Source organism: Aedes albopictus, chromosome 1, assembly GCF_035046485.1.
Source record: "Aedes albopictus strain Foshan chromosome 1, AalbF5, whole genome shotgun sequence".
NCBI lineage: Eukaryota > Metazoa > Arthropoda > Insecta > Diptera > Culicidae > Aedes > Aedes albopictus.
This window is the reverse complement of record NC_085136.1, coordinates 294,858,677-294,873,841: the sequence shown is the minus strand read 5'-3', so window position 1 is coordinate 294,873,841 and position 15,165 is coordinate 294,858,677. Positions and strand designations below refer to the sequence as shown.

At 40.9% G+C, this 15,165-nt stretch overlaps 1 long non-coding RNA gene across 7 annotated transcripts in view; it reads right to left on the bottom strand.

Moving 5' to 3' along the window:
• Positions 1-15,165, bottom strand: part of LOC109414753 (uncharacterized) — an 85,405-nt gene that overhangs the window by 17,724 nt on the left and 52,516 nt on the right. The window contains exons 3-4 of one of the 7 annotated variants that reach the window (XR_009996566.1): positions 3,860-4,656; positions 2,811-3,465 (exon numbers count right to left, since the gene is read on the bottom strand). This is a non-coding gene — a long non-coding RNA (uncharacterized LOC109414753). Of the gene's footprint in view, positions 1-2,801; positions 3,466-3,859; positions 4,657-15,165 lie in introns of those variants that run through there. The other 6 variants (XR_009996560.1, XR_009996564.1, XR_009996562.1 and 3 more) reach the window with 6 other exon arrangements.

Genomic DNA, 15,165 nt, shown 5'->3' with positions numbered 1-15,165 from the left:
TGCTCCTGGAGTTCCTCCAGGAATAGCTCCAGGCGTTCCTGCGGAAATTGCTCCAGTAGTTCCTCCGGGAATTCCTCCAAGTATTGCTCTAGAAGTTACTCCAGGAATTCTTCCGTGAGTTTCTCATACAATTGATCCCATGATTGATCCAAGTATTTACAAGGGAATTCCTTCAGGATTTCCTCAAAAAAATCCTCCAGGAGTTCCTCCTGGAATGGTACAGGAGTTCTTCCGAGAAATCCTTCACCAGTTCCTCCGGGAATTCATCCAGCATTTCCTCCTAGTATTGCCCTAGAAGTTACTTCGGGAATTCCTCTTCTAGGAGTTCCAACGAAAATCCCAGCAGGATTCACTCCAGGAGTTTCTTTGGGAATAGTTCTAGGATTTCTTCCGGAAATGGCTCCAGGAGTACCTCCGGGAATGGCTACAGGAGTTCATTCGGGTATTGCTGCAGGATTTCATCTGGGAATCGCTCTAGGAGTTCCTCCAGAGAATGCTCCAGGAGTTCCTTCGGGAATTTCTCCAGGAGGTCCCCAGACATTTCTTTTAAGAACTTCTCCAGGAATTTATACAGGGGTTCCCTCGGAAATTCTTCTAGAAGAATATCTACAGGACATCCTCCAGCATTTTTCCTGGAGTTACACCAAGAATTGCTCCAGGAATTCCTCTGGAAATTGCTCCATTAGTTCCTCCAGAAATTCCTCCAGGAGTTCCTTTGAGCATTGCTCTAGAAATTACTCCGGGAATTCCTCCGGGAGTTCCACCGTGAATTCCTCTGGCAATTGATCCAGGTGTTTCCCCTGGAATTCCTTCAGGAGTTCCTCAGATAATTTCTCCAGGAGTTCCTCCGAGAATTCATCCAACAGTGCCACTGGGAAAGGCTCCAGCAGTTCCTTCGGGAATTCCTCGAGGAGTTTCTCCGAGTATTGCACTAGTAGTTACTCCGGAAATACTTCCAGGAATTCTACCAGGAATTCCTCTGGGAATGCCTCCAGCAATTGATTCAGATGTTTCCCCGAGAATTCCTCCAGGAGTTCTTCCGATAATTTCTGGAAGAGTTCCTCCGGGAATGGTACATGAGTTCCTCCGTGAATCCCTCCGGCAATTGATCAAGGTGTTTCCCTGGCAAATTCAGGAGATCCATACAGGAGTTCCTCCAGGAGTATATCCAAGAATTCCTCCAGCTGTTACACTGGGAATTGCTTTAGCAGTTCTTTCGGGAATTCCTCCAGGACTTCCTCCGGGAATTGCTTCTCGAGTTCATTTCTACCGGGAGTTGCTCCGGGAATTCATCCGAGAGTTTCCCGAAAATTCTTTCAGGATTTTCGCTCGAAATTCCTCCTGAATTCCCGCAGTAGGAATTTCTCCAAGAGTTTTTTCCGAGAATGTTTGCAAAAGTTCTTCCGGAAATTCCTGTAGTAGTTCCAACTCAAATTTCTCCACTAATTCTTTTGGAAATCCCAAGAAATTCTCTAGCAGATCCTCCGGGAATTCCTTGAAGAGTTACTTCTAAAATTCTTCTAGGAGTTCCTTCGGGAATTGCTCCTCGAGTTGCTTCGGAATTTCTCCCAGTAGTTGTTGCGGGAATTCTTCCAAGAGGTGCTCCGGGCATTTTCCCAGAAGTTTCTAGAAAATTCCTCCGGGAGTTCCGCTGGAAATTCTTTCTTCGGCAATTTCTCTAAGATTTTTTTCGAGAATTTCTCTACAAATTCTTCCGGGAATAACTAAGAGCTCCTCCGGGATTTCCATTTTGAGGTCCTCCGGGAATTTCTCTTGGAGTTCCTCCGGGATTTTCTCTCAGAATTTCTCCGAAAACTCCTCTAGGAGTTTTACAGGGAGTATCTATATGAATGTCTCTAGGAATTCCTCTAGGAATTCCACTGAGAATTTCTCATGGAGTTCTACTAAGAATTCCTCTGAGATCTTCCAGGAATTTCTCTAGTTTTTTTTTTTTTTTTTGATAGTTTCATTAGGAGTTCTACTGGGAATTTCTCAGCGAATTTAACCTCATTTTCCCTGGAGATTCCTGTAGGAGTTACACTGGAAAGTACTCTATTAGTTCTTCTGAGAATTCCTCTATGAGTACCTCTGGGAATTCCTCCTGGAGTTCCTTTAGGAATTTCTCTGAGAACTCTACTGGGAAACTTTTCTAGAAATTTCACTGGGAATTCCTATCTTTCACAGGGCTTCCTTTAAAAAGTTCTACTTAGAATACCTCTGCGAGTTACTCCGCCTGTAGGAGTTCCTTCGGAAATGCCTCTAGTTGTTCCACTGGGAGTTCATCTATGAATTCCTCCAAGAATTATTCAAGATCTAGACGTTCCACTGGGAGTTTCTCATGGAGTTCTACTGGAAATTTCTCTGAGTTCTTCCGGGAATTTCACTAGTATTTTATTTTTAGAATTTTTCTAGAAGTTCTACTGGGAATTTCTCCAGGAATTTTCCATTATTTTCTCAGGAGATTCCTTGAATAATTACATTGGAAGGTTCTTCATTAGCTCTACTGGGCAATCCTCTATGAGTTCCTTTAGGAATTTCTCTGGGAGCTCATTCCCTGTCTGTACTCTATATTGTTATATGTCAATGTCATATATCTTTTAAATATTCGCAGGATATCCAGGTGTGAATGATTCAAATCAAGGCATTCGAAAGATCCTTATCTGTTCATACTGTAAAAACGACTGAGATGGGCTATCTTAATCTCTGTAAATTAAAATCGTCCTATAGATGACCACGTAATCGTGATCCATCAATAAATTTCATTTTCACAAATTTAGGTCTAAATCTAAATTCCAACACCCCGCACTCACCTTCGCGCGCCTTCAGGTAGACCGTGTTGGCCACGATGTTCTCTAATTCCATTAGTTCCAGGTTGGCGGCCTTTTGTTGACAGAATCGCACCCACGAAAAATTCCGCCAGCGATTTCTCGCGTTAAACCGAAAAGAAGAAACTGGTCCAAATTAGCCGCCGCAGCAGTCGCTGTTCACCGGTGGTGCTGCTGGTGCTGGTGTTCCCGTCCGGTGTGTATGTTTGGTTTGGATGTCAGTACGTCCGCCACCCGTGTTCCCCTCTGTAGAGATTTCCTCTCGCCTTGCACTGCACCGTGTAGGTGGTAGGTAATCGAATCAGCAGCAGTCGATTACTCTCTTAAGTGAGTGGGCTGTTTGTTTTCTTTCCCCTTTCGGCGAGCAGTAGTGCTGCTGCGGTGGTGGTGGCCAGCTGCTATTCAAGGCAGGCATTTAAGGAGATGATGAAGATACACTGATGATGATCATATCGTCGCGCCGCGCCGTATTCGTCGTTAAGTGATGATGGCAATCAGCTGGAAATCACATTCGGTAACCGACACACGCGGTTCTTCTCTCAGCAAAATACAAATTCTTGGAACACGCGCGCACAAACTCGCGTTCAATTGGCTCTAATCTTCACCGCTTGGGGCTTCTGATGCTGCGCTGTAGATAACACTGTGTTACAAATTTCAAGAGAATGAAAAAACTTCCGTAGTGACTTGTTTTGAGTTGTACGTCTTAGTCTAGGCGATCACTATTAATGATTATGTTTCAAAATTTATTATTATAATCACTTGATCTTGACCAGACCTACAATCTACAACAACTGTTTTAAGTCCAATCGGTTTCGAGGTGGTTATGAATACCGTCATAGAATCATAATTCTTAACCCGGGAGTGCTCGCGTCGTGTACTGAGTACACGCACCATGAAAAATACACGCTTGTGATACACAGCGTGAGCGTGGCGCCGTTGCAGGTAGTCAAAGACGCGACTGCTCGAGGGTTAAATTTTGGTTTCGCGACGCTTCTAAGAACCTCCTCAAGCCCATTCGACTCAAAACAGTTCACCTGAGCCACATGGGAAGTTCTTCCAAGAGTGTATCACCGTGTAATCTTCACTTGCTGATGGAATGGATAAACATTCGCTAGCTCTTCACGCGCGGCTCTTCAAACCCACCGAAAGATATTCTCGATTCTCTTCCCCTCCGGGGCAATTCACCACACAATCTCGAGCGCAAAAGCACACCCGCCGATGTATTCAATTAAAACACCACTCAACAAAGTGCTGCTGCACTGCAAATGTATGGGATCATTCACTCTCGTGCTCCTTTTGGCGGCGGCGGGGTTTACCCGAAATGATTTCACTTTCAACCGCGTGCACCGAATCAATGAAGCCGATTTCCGCCCCACAACTGGTGGCGCCGTTTCGCCGATATTTCACTGCACTGGCACTGGCACACACAATTCGCGCACGACAACGCCCCCCAAACGGAACGCACTTCACTTTTGCACTTCTCTGGTGGTGTCTTCAAAGACCCCGTCTTCGAGCTGGATGATTTAGCTACTGCTGCTGCTGCTACTGGTGCTGATGATTCCGCGGCTTCTGTTCGAGCCGTATGGTATCGGCATAACGTGAGTTCGAGTGAGCTCGGGACCTGGATTAGATTGGGGCTTGGGATTGGATCTGGCGCTGTTGATGGTCACTTTCGACTTTTTTTTTTCTTCTCTGGCTTGTACGACGATTTCAGCTCGCGTAATGATGCAATATAATGGTGCCTTGAGGGAATTTGCTCCGGTTCGATGGTTGCGCAATGAATTGATTGGATTCAGAAGACCGAGTTAATGCTCGCGAGATTTGGTTGATTCTGGAAATGGAGAGAAAAAAATGGAAAAAATAGTAAGATTCATGATTGGAACTATAATACATTGGATACATTGGATAAATGCTACACAATCTGCAAAATTTAAACATAAGCTTGGACAGCTTCTCTCGGATGTGTTGGAAGTTAGGTAGCGTTGAACGCTCGGGTAGCGTCGAACCTTCAGGTACGTGAATGGCTGCAGTATTGTTGGTAGGTACAATTGTTGGAGAGATGGCAGAGGTATGAAGTTTAGAAGAAGAATGTTGAATTGTATATACCTGAATGGAATAAAGAGTGTGGCGGTTGCAGATTGAGGTATCAGTCGGCAGCCGTCTAGTTTGATGGAAGATGTCTCGCGTTCTATTTTCATTGTAATTTAGAAACAGGCATCGACGGAGCTAGCCTCGCTATGGCCTGCGTGGCCATGGTGGATTAGCCTCCAACAGGTTATGGGCCCAGGAGCGTGTTCCACAGCACGTATCGACCGGGAGAAGGATCGGCCGCATAAGTCGCGGAGTCGCAGCACGGGATCCTTGGGCGGATGGATTGGCTGCAACGGAGGACAGGATCCATGGGAAAGTTGGCGATACGGGTCAACTGGATGACTGCTGGCTGGTCACCGGACGGAGCTCGAGGACTGTTGTGAGTTGGATCGGATGCAGCTCGGTGGTCGCACCTGGACGAAGAGGTTGGCGACAGGAGGAGTGATTCAAGACAACATGGAAGGTGGAGCTCGAAATGGAACTGGTCGGAGCTCGGAACTGGCTGGTGCAAGCGTCGGAGTTGGGCCACTTGCCACTTGGAGTGAGGAGGAGCTTCGAGCCAGGTGGAGGTGATCGTGTTCGAAGGTTGCGACGCTAAGGAGGAGTGTTGGAAGTTAGGTAGCGTTGAACGCTCGGGTAGCGTCGAACCTTCAGGTACGTGAATGGCTGCAGTATTGTTGGTAGGTACAATTGTTGGAGAGATGGCAGAGGTATGAAGTTTAGAAGAAGAATGTTGAATTGTATATACCTGAATGGAATAAAGAGTGTGGCGGTTGCAGATTGAGGTATCAGTCGGCAGCCGTCTAGTTTGATGGAAGATGTCTAGCGTTTTATTTTTATTTATTATTAAGAAACAGGCATCGACGGAGCTAGCCTCGCTATGGCCTGCGTGGCCATGGTGGACTAGCCTCCAACAGGATGGTTGGAGAGCTTCTCCCGGGAAGCTTGGAGAACTTCTCCCGGGAAGCTTGGAGAGCTTCTCCCGGGAAGCTTGGAGAGCTTCTCCCGGGAAGCTGCGAGAGCTTCTCCCGGGAAGCTTCGAGAGCTTCTCTCGGGAAGCTTGGAGAGCTGCTTCCGGGAAGCTGTGAGAGCTTCTCCCGGGAAGCATGGAGAGCTGCTCCCGGGGTGCTTGGAGAGCTTCTCCCAGGAAGCTTGGAGAGCTGCCCCGGGAAGCTTGAAGAGCTCTTTTGAGATGCTTGGAGAGCTTCTCCCGGGAAGCTTGGAGAGCTTCTCTCGGGATGCTTGGAGAAATCTGTTGGGATGCTTGGAGAGCTTCTCCCGGGAAGCTTGAAGAGATTTTGTCGGAAGCACGGAGAGCACCCGGTAAGCTTGGAGAGCTTCTCTCGGGAAACATGGAGAGCTTCTCCCGGGAATCTGGGAGAGCTGCTCCCGGAAGCTGCGAGAGCTTCTCTCGGGAAGCTTGGAGAGCTGCTTCCGGGAAGCTGTGAGAGCTTCTCCCGGGAAGCTGCGAGAGTTTCTCCCGGGAAGCATGGAGAGCTGCTCCCGGGGTGCTTGGAGAGCTTCTCCCAGGAAGCTTGGAGAGCTGCCCCGGGAAGCTTGAAGAGCTCTTTTGAGATGCTTGGAGAGCTTCTCCCGGGAAGCTTGGAGAGCTTCTCTCGGGATGCTTGGAGAAATCTGTTGGGATGCTTGGAGAGCTTCTCCCGGGAAGCTTGAAGAGATTTTGTCGGAAGCACGGAGAGCACCCGGTAAGCTTGGAGAGCTTCTCTCGGGAAACATGGAGAGCTTCTCCCGGGAATCTGGGAGAGCTGCTCCCGGAAGCTGCGAGAGCTTCTCTCGGGAAGCTTAGAGAGTTTCTCCCGGGTAGCTTGGAGGGCTGCTCCCGGGAAGCTTGGAGAGCTCTTTGGAGATGCTTGGGGAGCTTCTCATGGGAAGCTTGGAGAGCTGCCCCGGGAAACTTGAAGAGCTCTTTTGAAATGCTTGGAGAGCTGCTCCCGGGAAGCTTGGAGAGCTGCCCCGGGAAGCTTGAAGAGCTCTTTGAGATGCTTGGAGAGCTTCTCTCGGGATGCTTGGAGAGATCTGTTGGGATGCTTGGAGAGCTTCTCCCGGGAAGCTTGGAGAGATTTTACCTTGAATTCCTTCTTGTGTTTCTACCACAATGCCACAATGCCTATATCGCTGTTTCATACAGGATTCTTGCTCTGATTTGTTCTCGAAGTTATTCCTTGAATTTATCGCTTATTTTCCTAGATGTTTGTCGGTGTGTTTTTTACAGGAATTTTTCAAAAGTTTCTTCCAAATTTTCATCCAGAGATTTTCTTTTAATATTTGCATTTAGAAAAACTCTGAACCGAGATTTTTTGGTGTTCCTTCCAGAATTTCTGATAATTGTTCCTGAGATTTCTAACAGTGCTTCTCCATAGGAATTTTTCACGTCTGCAGGATACTCCCGGGATTTCCTGCAGAGGTTTTCCCGATATATTATCAATGTTTCTTGCTGGATTCCTTCCTTCTTTACAAATTTCGTAGGTTTCCTCGTAGGTTTCCTCTGTGATTCTCCAAGAAAATCTCCTTGAAAAATTCTCTGAGGGCCAACCATTAAAGGAATTCCAGAAAAACATCCAAAATTCCAGGTAGAACTTTAGGAAAAATCTCAGAAAAAAAAATCAAGAGTATCACTGAAAGAAATTCTGAAAAAAAAAGAACAACAAAAAACCTGAAAGAAATCGCCAAAAGAAGTCCATGAGTTAAGGTTCTAAGGCTTTTTCAACATTTTTTCTTATTGAAGTTCTTCAACAGATTTCTTCCAAATGGTTTTCTGGGGGGTATCTCTCAGAGTTCCTCGTTCTTCTTGGGATTTCTCTTAAATGTTTTCAGATTTCCTTTTGGGACTTCCCTAACACTTCATTTCACTTTCAGATTTTCAACCTAGTCATGACCCTTTATCAGGATTTCTTCCGAAGTCCTCTCGAGATTTCTCTAATGGGTCTTCCCAGAGTTTCTCACAAGATTTCATCTGAATTCATTCAAATTCTCCACCGAAAATCTCTTACGAGGAATTTCAAAGGTAGTCCCAGGAGGTATTTCGAGAAAAAAACTCCTGAAAAAAAAACACTGCAAAAGCTTTGGGAGGAACTATTAGAGAAATCCCAAAAGGAATACCCAGGATTCCGGGACAATTTCAGGTAGGAAATTCGTGAATTACGGGAAGATCTCAGAAAAAAATTCAAGAGGTTAACTGCAAGAAATGCTGGAAGCAACTTAATGGAAAAGTCTCGAAAATGAGAAAACTCCAGGGAAAAATTCCACCAGAGACTCTGGGAACATATGGAAGAAGAATTCTGCAGGCTCCCCGTGAAAAACTCCAGGAGAAATCGGTAGGAATTCAGGAATCCTGGATCTCAATAAGACATCCCAGAAAGAATTGTTCGTATCTTATAAAATGCCGATAGGATTTCGGAAAAATCTGTGGGAAGAAATGAAGAAGCAATACCAAGAAAAAATCTTTAAAGAAGTTCCAGTTTCGAGTCTGCATAGAATCAACGGCATCCTGTCGGAATCATTGGCTTTCCGGAATTATCTGTTTGATGTAGGAGCCCTCCGAGAATTTCCAGCCCAATAAAAGAAGAATATGTTATATTTTTGACTCGATATTTTATTTAATTTGAATTAGATAACCTCACAGAATAAAACATAGGGAAGTGGAACCATCTCGGCAGGGGTTCTATTTTGGGCACTTTTCTGCTATAACTCAGCCAATTCTGAAGCAATTGACACAATTTTTGGAACGCGATGAGATACGTATACTATCTAGCCGTGTACAAAATTTCAAGTCAATTGGTTTGGAATTGACTGAGTTATAGCGAAGAGTGCCCAAAATACCGGCCCCTGCCCAAGTGGTTCGTTACCCTATCATAAAATTGTTTACATCATTCACAGATATAACAAGAAACCGTATTTTTCAGATTTTTTTTCCAAAAGTTTGATTTTTAAAACGGATGACTTTTGAACCATCAACAACAACCTTGCGCAAAAACATAGTTCAGATCATTCGTTATTGAAGTATGTTTTAAGTATAAAGTCGTATAAGATATGCCAAATCAACAGTGATTAAAATGCTTACTTAGAGAGTTTCGAATTTTGAACAAATCCGCAAATGGAAATTTTGGTGAAAAAGCCTTCCGGGATTTCTTTAAAAACCCTTTCAGCAATTTTTTCAAACATGTGCTAGATACCAGCTTCGGAAATATCTATGATTTTTTTCCATAATGCATTTTTAAACTTCTTCGGCCGTATCTTTAAAATTCCTTTAACAATTTCCTTGAGAATTCCATTGACAATTTCTTTTTGAATTAATTCAACAAGTTTTCTATAATTTCATCGTCAATTATTTTGGAAATTATTTTAGAAATAATTTAAAAAAATAATTTAAGAAATAATTTGGAAAATTTTTGGACCATTTCTTTGAATTTGTTTTTAAAAAATTCCTTTGGATGTTGCTTTGACTTTTTTTTCTCTCGGTCCGACAATTTTTGGTAATAACTATCACTTCTCACAGCTTAAGCATCCAATTTTGAATTTCGTAGGTCTTTTCTTTGGAATTTCATGAAATCTCAATCAAAATAACCGATGGAATTTGCATTGAAATTGCAAAAAAGATTGCCAATTTCCAAAAGAATTGTCAAAGAAATTTAAAAAAATGTGAACAAATTTACAAAAATAATTCCAAAGAAATTTCCAAAAAACTTCTTGAAAATTTTTAGAGGAACTGCCGAGGGAATTTGAAAGCGAATTTTTAAGAAACTTCTAAAAAAATATCCGAAAGAAATACAGTTTCATCCAAATCACGGAAGTTCCACTTAAATTTGTTCAATGGATTTTTTTTTCATTTAATCGAATATTCCTTCAGGCACTGACTGCTTTGGCAATTCTTTGGGAAATACTTTCGGCTGTTAATTTGAGAATTCCTTAGTCATTCCCTTAGGAGAATCTTTCGGTAATTCCTTTCAAAACTTCTTGAACATCACTTGCCACTCATTAGAACAATTGGCGTCTTAAACGGTGTTGAGATAATTGCATATTTTGAATCTGCATTCCAAACTGAGCCGTAATCCAAATTTTCATGATTTTCTATCCCCGGGAACCTATTTAAAAATCGATTTGAAGTTTGTATGAGAGCGATTTGTCGAATCACCCCTCGTCGCATTTTGTACTGGGCCAGCTGTCAAGCAGTGATTTCAAAAAAAATGTTTGAAATGGATTTAAGGTGCCAAAATAAATTTCTAAAAATCTGAAAAAAAATCGTAGTGACTCAGAAAAAAGTGCTCTTTCGTATAAATTAAAAAAATCAATACATTTTACAAAATTTAAAAACCCAGTTCCTAGGCCATTTGTATGGAAATTTTCTCGGCAATTCTTTAAGGATTTCCTGCCACAGTTCCCTCACATTGTTCATTCGGATTTCTATCGTAATCTCTTTGGAAGTTCCTTCGGTCAATGTTTCGGAAATTTTTCAGAAGTTTTTTTCGAATTTCAATCAAAATTGCCTATGGAAATTGCATTGGAATTACAAAAGATATTGTCAATTTCCACATGATTAATCAAAGTAATTCTCAAAAAAATGAGAAGAAATTTTCAAAAATCTGCTTGAGAAATTAATAAAAGGATTTGCGAAGGATTTTCATTGATTGATTGATTGATTTGTCTTTATTAGAGAGACTTTCAAAGGATTTTCATATGAAAGTCCCAAAGAAGTTTTCTAAGAAACATCTAAAAAAAATTGTAAGAGAATTCTAAATTCACCCAAATCACGGTAATTCCACTAAAGTTTTTCAGTGGATTCTTTTGAAAATTTCTTAGGGACTTCCATCAGTATTTTTATTGATTTTTCCTGTAATTTAATCAAATATTCCTTCAGAAACTGCTTGGGAAATCTTCGGCTGTTGATTTGAGAAATCATCGGGCTTTTACTTTGAAAAACATCTCGGTAATTCCTTCCAAACTTTGTTCAAAAATTTCTTTAAAAATTTTGGCAACTCATTTGAAATTTCTATGGCTATGCGTTTGGAAATTTTCTCGGCTATTCTTCTAGCATTTCCTTCAAAAGTTCGCTCTGCATGTTTATCGGAATTCTTCCGGTAATCTCTTCGAAAATTCCTTCGGTAATTCTTTTGGAAGTTTTTGGAACGTTTTTTTTTTTAATTTAAAGAATTTCCAATCAAAATTGCTTATACTGTTCCCATTGGAATTAATTACTTGAGAAATTTCCAAAGGAATTTCATACCAAATTGCCTAATAAATTTCAAAGGAAATTGCCAAAAAATAGATTCACCCAAATCATGGTGAAATTTTTACAGTGGTTCTTTTTTCTGACATTTTTTTTAGGAATCCTTTTTTTAATTTAGGATTTTTTTCGGTAATTATATTTAATTTTTTCTGATTTTTTTTTTGTATTTTATTGAGTTTCTTCAGAAACTTCTTGTGCAATACTTCAGCAGTTTATTCGAGAATTCCTTTAAAGTCCCCTTACTTTCCTTACCATTACCAATCTTTTTAAATGTAATTAAAACTTTTTCGGCAACTCATTTGCAAGCTTCTATGGCCATTCTTTTGGGAATACCTGTCACAATTCCTTTTGGATATTCCTCAGAATTCTATCGCCAATCTTTTTGAAAACACTTTCGGTCATTCTTTTGGAAACTTCTTATACATTTTTTTGGAATTTGATGAATTACCAATCATAACTGCTGATGGAGTTTGCATTGGAACTGTACAAGGAATTGCCAATTAAAAAAAATGTTGAAAGGATTCTCAAATAAATTTTCGAATAAATATCCAAAAAACTGTTCGAGAAATTTCTGAAGGATTTTCAAATGAATTAGCTTAGCTTAGCTTAGCTTAGACTGACTGCACACATCTATGGTTGCTATTCCGTGATTGACCCGAACCAATGACAGTTGCACAATGAATCAACTGAATAATTGACTGGGAGTGGTCAATATTCTCACTGTGCACGCTTCAGAGACTCTCTTTAACGGTACAATAACGGCGCCGGCCACGTCCTTGCAGTCAGGTTGGAAGAGGGAAGGAATATAAGTAGCAACCTTTGTTAAGTGAAGGCCCGCGTTTACCGCTGCGACTCCACCAAAGGCTGCAGGAAGGAGTGTTTGTTAGTAGGAAAGGTATCGTTGGGTCTAGATTCACTTTGATAAGTAATATGACCTTCGTGTCATGCTGGTTGCCGCGCTATTGTTTGCTTTACGCGGAAAGCAAACAATCGACCACCCGCATCAGGTGGTCGCTTAATATTTACTGCAAACGACGCGACAAAATATGCAATCTAACACACTATTATTCGCTTCACTCGGAAAGCAAACAATCGATCACCAACGTCAGGTGGTCACTTAATATTTCGAATTGAACCGCGGAAGCTAGTCGCCAAATATTTAACTGCAAATGACACGACCGAACATGCAAGCTGACGCACTATTGTTCGTTTCATATAAGAAGCAAACAACTGATCACCCACGTCAGGTGATCGTTCAGTGTTGCTACAAAAAACGCAACACAACGAAATGCTCATTTCCGAATAGGGAAAAAGAAAAATCGAACGACCGAAGCAAAAGCACGCGACACCGGCACCCGCACGAAATCCCATTACACACTGATGCACGCTGGGTCCGCCGCCGTCGAAATGCTCTGGTCCAGAGCGCGAGACTGTTCAGACTAAACTGGAAGCGCGAGACGTTTAGACTGAACTCAAGGATTTTCAAATGAATTAAATAAAAAATTTCAAAGGAAAAAAGATAAAAATTTCCTAAGAAACTTCTTAATTTGTAAAATAATTCCTGACGAAATTGCAGAAATATTTACAGAGGAGTTGGCCAAATTAATTAAAAAATAAATCCAAAAGAAGTTTCCAAAAGTATGTTTGAAAAAAAAAAACCTAACGGAATTACCGGAAGAATTAAAAACAAAACCTTGAATTCTCAAAGGGAATTTGCCTTACGATTCTTAAAAAAAATCTCAAAAAAATTCCAAAGAAATTGCCATTTACAAAGAAATTGTCTAAGGAAATTTCCAGATAAACTGCTGAGCGAATTGCTCAGAACAGTTGGTCAGCAAGTAAAGTAATCTTTATGAAGGATATTTTCACAGAAATTCCTGAATAAAACCTATGTAAAATTCACCTAAGAAATCCAGAATAGATTTGCCGAAAAATTGCAAAAAGGAATCGTCCAGGAAATTACTGGAGGAATTTCCAATAGAATTACTTGATAAATTTTAAAGATGCTTTTAATGAAGTTCCTGATGTTATTATCGAATCAATTCTCAGACGAATTACCAGAGAAGGTTACAAAGGATGTGTTGAAGACGTCTCCGAAGAAACTGCGAAAATAATTAAAAAAAAAACCCAAGATGTTCTATAAACTTTGAGAAATTGGCGATTCCCGAAGAAATTTAAAAAAGAGTTTAACTATGCCTATTAAATATGCCTATTTAATATCAATTAAAAAGGCTTTTGAATGTTTATTAAGTAACATTAATATGATCACAAGTTTAGTCCTGAGTAGTAGAATGTCCCAAAAATAATTTATATATTAGTCTACAGGGAGGCTCAGCAAACATGGTTGATAACACAGCGCAACATTTTTTTGTCTCAAGAGCAAATTTATAGGTCTCTGACAGATTTTGGGTCGCTGACAGATTTTGGGTCGCTGAATCCAAATCAGGGCTCAGATTTGCTCCAGCACGTCATAATTTTGAGCTATACTTCAATTTATAGGGCAAAATATTTCGTTTTACTAAATCAAATTTGATAGATTTAAGCAATTTATGTTGATAAGTAAACTTGCATGTAACTTTTGGTGAATCACTTGTATGGGAAATAACGTAACTAACAAAAATTGCTTAAAACTATCAAATTCGATTTTGTAAAACGAAAGATTTTGCAAGAATCGTTAATGTAATTGTTATTGATCAATTTACCTTTTGATTGCTTAAAAATAGTTCCATGCTTAATGGCTTGTAGTAAAAAAAAGCCCAAAATCGTATTTTTGCCCTAAAAATTGAGGTATAGCTCAAAATTGTGACATGTTGGATCAAATCTGAGCCCGGATTCGGATTCAGCGGCCCAAAATCCGTCGGAGACATATAAGTTTGCTCTTGAAACAGACCAATAGTTAATTTTTTTTTTCGATGTATAATTATTGGAAATTATCCGTATGGCATGACGGGAATTAACGCATATGACGAAGTAGATTTCTACTCTATTATCATTTAAATCACATGGTCGTTTAGTTCACCTGGAATCCCATATTTAAAATGTTCCGGAGTGGGTTTTAAGATCTCTATATGATATGCAGACATCTGCTTATACTGTTATGTATTCAAAGGACTGAACTCCAGGAGTTTGGATGATCTATAACATCCCAAAATATAAAATGTTATTCTGCATAGAAAAGGTGCTGGGTAGCTATTATGGATACGTTTACCACAAGTAGTGAAGAAAAATATACATCTCTAGATGGCTGGGAATAAACATTACTCTAAGATACTTCCAAAATCTATTGATAATCAGTATTCCCAACAAACCACGTTTTTTTGTGAGAAAATTAGCTTTACGGATATTGCGACATTTGCACCCATTTAGACTCGGCCGAAATTCATTATCATCACAGTCGAATTTCGCACACGACTTCGCAGCGTCTGGCATACACATGTTCGGTTGAGTTCATGACAGGGGCGTCGGATGCACAGCGGATAAACAAAATAAGTTTGATTAGTGTCAAATGCCAATGGGAAATGTTGAATCAGTGGACTCTCAAATTAGCACAGTAGTCTAAACATTAATGAGAAACCCAATATAGACTGATGACTTTAGCAACAGTAGACCGAATACATACTTTCCTAGAGCCTGAATATCTTAGGATCTTTCCTCCAGGACAATTTGGATAATTTTCAATACCAACTTAATAGCCATGTCAAAAACTGCGCAGAAAGTCTAGATCGTTTTGAATCTTGTCACATAGCACGCTTATAAGGTCTTTGTTCGCTTTCAGTAATACTAGTATTGCAAGATTTTCCAACTTGGGTGTAACATTCCGCGACGCCATAAACTCATTAGTCAACAACGTACAAATTTATACAAAATATTCTCATCGCACAAATCAGCTCCGAAGGCCAAGGCCTCCAATGCCTGCATACGATCGAATCGATCCGGCAAAACGCTCGGCACCGCCCAAATTTGGAGAAAATTATCTCGGCCCAATGATCTACCGACTACTGAGAT